Raw genomic sequence first — 4986 nt, 5'->3', positions numbered from 1 at the left:
AACTGATATTTCTATTATCCATTTTTTTCCATTCTAAAAAAATCTAGATGTAAATAGAATTTTTTTAGATGCATGCAAACTTTCTAATTTTTTCTACATACATATATTAACATTTCTATTTTATATTTTGTTTTTACATTATGGTTATTTCAATCAAAATATTTAGATGTAAATAGAATTCTTTTCAAAAAATCTAGATGTATATAGAATTCTTTTAATTTTTTACATATATAAAATCTTTCTAATTTTTTTCTACATACATAAAAGAATAATTTCTATTTTCCCCATTTTATCTAAGGAACCGAGTAATGTCACCAGTTCCTTGCTCAATGACCTCTGAGCCTCCCTTACCAATAGCTCCGAACCCTGCATCCCAAAAACAATTATTTCCACGAATGTGAGAACGATTACTCTCGGCGTAATATATAGACGTCTCTTCACATTCCACGAAATTCCACGAATATTTTCAGGAAACTGGAGATTGGCCATTAGGCTGATAATCTGCATTCCAATGCACCCATTAAATACACAATACACTGTTTGTTGTGGAGGAGAGCCAACCAAATTGAAATTAATTAAAATTAAAATCTAAATCAAAGTAGAATATTATAATTAATTTTGAATTTCAATTTACATCTACATCTAAATCTAAATGAAAATGTAAATAAAAAATAGAAATCTCACCTACAAAAATGTTACTCCAAAACTTCAATTTACTCCTATTCAAAAACTCCAATCTAGTCCTCTAATAACCTCCACCTCTTCCTTCCTGCAAAAACATAAAATGAAAATGAAATGAGGAGCCTTGGTTTTATAACTTCTAAGAGGCTCCTCATATCCCCCAACAGACGTCTCTTCACATTCCACGAATTTGTTTCAAATTCCCCCACTCCCCGCAAAAAAAAAAGCATGAATGTGCATGCAAAATTATATTTAACAAAAAAAAAATCATATTGAAATTATTTCGCCCCTATTTTTTCGGGTCCTACTTTTTCGGGCCCTACTTTTTCGAGCCTATTATTTCGGCCTCCATTTGGCTTCCTATTATTTCGGCCAGCTATTATTTCGAGAATTTTTTTTTAATATTTAATTTGAAACTTTGTAACTGCTCCCAAATCTTTTTTATTGACAAGGAATCTTGGCATATTCCCGTGCTGCCATTGTATAGAACACCTCTCAGCGTAACCAGCTATTATTTCGGGAATTCTTTTTTAATATTTAATTTGAAACTTTGTAACTGCTCCCAAATCTTTTTTATTGACAAGGAATCTTGGCATATTCCCGTGTGCCATTGTATAGAACGCCTCTCGGCGTAATTAATAAAAAAAATACTATTTATTTCTATTAGTTAAACAAATATATACAATTTAGTTTTAGATAGATTAAAGAGTTATTTTTTTTCTAAGTCCTCCAACACTCATTGATTAATAATAGAATTTTTAAAAATAGATAAATAGTACAATTTGTTTTTTTTTAAATTATTAGTAAAAGGTTCTCAATGGTTGCAACACTACACATGGAAATGGGTTCAACATGGCGAAATCTTTAAGTTTTTTGGCATTCCATTTGCTTTTTGAGCTTCTCGATGGAGCTGTGGAATGTTGGACTAGCACAGATTGAGAAGAAATTGGACTATTAGATCATCAAGCCTCTCTCCCTTGTAAGAAAATTTCAGATTTGTTCTAAAGTGCTAGCTGCTATGCATGTCTACTCCTCATGTTGAGCCCAATCCAAAGCATCGTACCTCAAGCTTGAACACCTCCTTGTGGATTTCCTCTGGGCCTCTGATGTTGTGCATCATGGCTTTCATAGAGTTGCTTGGGATTTTTGTTGTTTTCCCAAAGACTCTGGTGGTCTTGGATTGTTTTCCACTCACAATACAACGGATTCCCCTCTGTCCTAAGTGGGTCATTCGGTGTAACGCCCTGCCAAGGGATCCAAAAGAATTAACTTAAAGTTTTACTAAAGTTTTCAAATATTTTTTTAAAAGAAAGAATAACATATACGTCAAACATAAAGTAGCGGAAGCAATAACATACAATCACACATAAGAAAACATAATAGAGTACATTCCTTAAGGATCCTAAGATGTTGAGTCACATTTAAATTTAATTAATACTAAATCTAACAAATACCACATCCACATGAAAGAAAAATTAGAAGTCCAAGTCCATTTAAATAATATACATTTGTTCCAAATGCCACTTGGCAATAAAATTTGGAATGCACAATCATCCACTGTACATGTCATAGGGTATGAAAGGCTAAAAGAATATACATTTATAAAAGTAGGTTACATCATCCCTTTCAGATCCGTGAAACAAAGTACAATACAATAAGTTAAATCATCCATCATAAAGATATAACTATCCATCATAAAGATACAACCATCCATCATAATGCACAAAGATAGAATGAAAGGAAATGTAGACAAGTAACTTTGCCACGGTATCAATGAACAAATCTCAATGGTAAGAATAAAAAGCACTACCACCTGACCACGTGGTAACCCATAAAGGCCCACTCCCACCGCACTAAGGAGATAGTCTCAAGTCTTAAATATGATATCAATCCAAAAATCAAAAGTAATCTCTAAGTCCAAGAAACCCTAAAAGTAATCTAACTCAAAGATTCCAAGATAAATCGATATCTAGACCCAAAGGCACACAAAGACACATAGGAAAAGTATACTGCTAGTGGGCAAGTGTCATCGTATGAACCAACTCTAGGGTTACTTGGCTAGTCTTCTAATCCTCTGGGCCCCTAGTGACTCTATGCAGCACTAGTATCCTTTCGTACTGACAAGGCATACTAACGAATCAACTCTAAAGTTACCTAGCTAGTCTTCTAATTTTCTAGCCCCTTAGTGACTTTATGTGGTACCAATATTATATTAATTCATTTTAAACCCATTTAATAAAATTTTAAATCACTTATTAAACTACTCACAATGGGTTACCCTAGTAGCCACTTTGGGCCCTGACCCCCATTGCAAGCCACTTCCCAAATTAACATATAGATTACCTACCCTAGGCTCATAAAAGTATAGATAAAAGGATCATAGTATATCACCTCAATCCTATACAAGTGACTGGAAAACAATAAAAGATAATTCACAATAACACATCAGTTCTCTACGAGCAACTGTAAAGCATTCCAAATACACTGATCAAAGACTCAAAGTGGTTAAGTCAAATATGTCATAACATGAAATCACCAAGAACAAATCATACAAACACCTTAGTCCTATAAAAGTGATTGGAAAGAAATCCAACAATAAAATCAAACTCATCATAGAGCATACAAACACATTACCATGGTTGAGTTTTAAAGATCAAGATCAATTCACCATAAAATCACAAATACAAAACTCCCAAGCCTTTGGTAGACGTCCTAAACTAGTCAATACTCTAGGTCAAACCCCAAAACCTCAAGGTACAGACAACATGCAAATAACAGTGTAGTTTCATAGATTGGTTTTATTTTGAAAGCACATCATTGAGTTAATAGTAAGGTTTCAGTTTCCAGTTTAATGTGTGTTTCAAGCAGATAAAACTCATAGTTTACCCTTACAAATTAACCTGTTCTTATATTCGAATAATAAGTACAATTACCCTAATTCAATTTTAAGTCCATTTTTCAAATAACTTAAGGGCAATTATTTATTTAAATTATTAAAATAATAATTATTGATTTTTAAATAAAATAATTACGTCTTTATTAAAACCAATATTAATAATAATAATTAAATAAATTGATAACTCCATTTAAACAATATTCATCATTAATTAAACTTACTTAAACTAATTTTAATTAAATTAATTAATAATTATAAAATTAAACAACTAAACTAATATCTTATTAATTAATAATAATAAATAAATTCATTAATTAAAATTAACTAATTTTAAATATATTCAAAAGAAATTTATTAATAATTAAATTATATTATTAACAAAAATTATTAATTAAAATAATTATAATAAAGTTTATAATATTTAATATATAAACCAATGTTTATTTTTACATGGCCAGCCAACCTTTTGAAAAGGACAGCCACCTTATTGTTGCAGGGTGCTTGCGACTACAGCAGTACATGGTATTGTTGTTGTTGCAGTACCCTGCAATCATCAAAGGTACCTCCACTTCAAAGTAGTGAGGGGAGGAGATGGGTAAAACCCGCTCCTCCCCAATTAATATTATTTTTTATTTAAAAAATCGTATAAAAGATCCATTTTTACAAAAAAAACCAGTCCCCTTTCATTTTATAAAAAAAAATTTATAAAAAGTTCCAGCATTAATCTAATAGGGAGAATATGGCCAACCGATCGAATTTTAAATTTTAAATTTCCTTTTTAATTCTAAAACCCCTCCTTATTTAAATTTTAATTTTTAAATCTAGTGGACAAGGTTTCTACTAATAATTTAATCCTCACGTATATAGAAGATTCAACATGCATACTAGAAATTCACAATATTGAAATACTCATCACAAAGAATTTCAGATAAACATTTCACAGTCACGAAGAAGACAAGAAAAATGAAATAACATAATTAACTGTGCGAATCAAAACACAAGAATCCACTTGGATTCTAATGCTAAAATTGCACACACCATTAAGATTTGTGAGAGAAATTTCTTCTCTCAAAACATTCTCTCTTCAAAAATTCCTTTTCCAAAATTCTTGGTTCCTTCCCAAAACTTTCGTTTCTTTTAAAAGATAAACCCTCAAATGTTGATAAGGAGTTCTCTCCTAAATTTGGGGCACTAATTGTGCGATCACCTGAGAGGAATCATTGCTCACCACTTTTACTCTTTATTAACTTTCTTTTTATGTTTTCATGCACACTTTATGCAATTAAAATATTTTTAATTAAATTCACTCACTTTATCTTTTTAATTAATTAATTTTGATCTCATGCATATTTTATGCAACCTTAAAACTCTTTAATAAATTAATATCTTTTTCCATTCTTTAATTTATT

At 30.7% G+C, this 4986-nt stretch overlaps 1 long non-coding RNA gene across 1 annotated transcript; it reads right to left on the bottom strand.

Moving 5' to 3' along the window:
* Positions 1-204: 204 nt before the first annotated feature.
* On the bottom strand, positions 205-770 carry LOC149554883 (uncharacterized). The gene is made up of 2 exons (XR_016365256.1): positions 685-770; positions 205-501 (listed from the first exon to the last, which is right to left on the bottom strand). It is a non-coding gene; the product is annotated as an uncharacterized LOC149554883 (long non-coding RNA).
* Between the last annotated feature and the right edge of the window lie 4216 nt (positions 771-4986).

Source organism: Cupressus sempervirens, chromosome 5 (assembly GCF_028749045.1).
Source record: "Cupressus sempervirens isolate cs-2001-9-10 chromosome 5, ASM2874904v1, whole genome shotgun sequence".
In the NCBI taxonomy this organism is placed as follows: Eukaryota; Viridiplantae; Streptophyta; class Pinopsida; order Cupressales; family Cupressaceae; genus Cupressus; species Cupressus sempervirens.
This window is presented reverse-complemented; position numbering and strand designations above follow the sequence as displayed.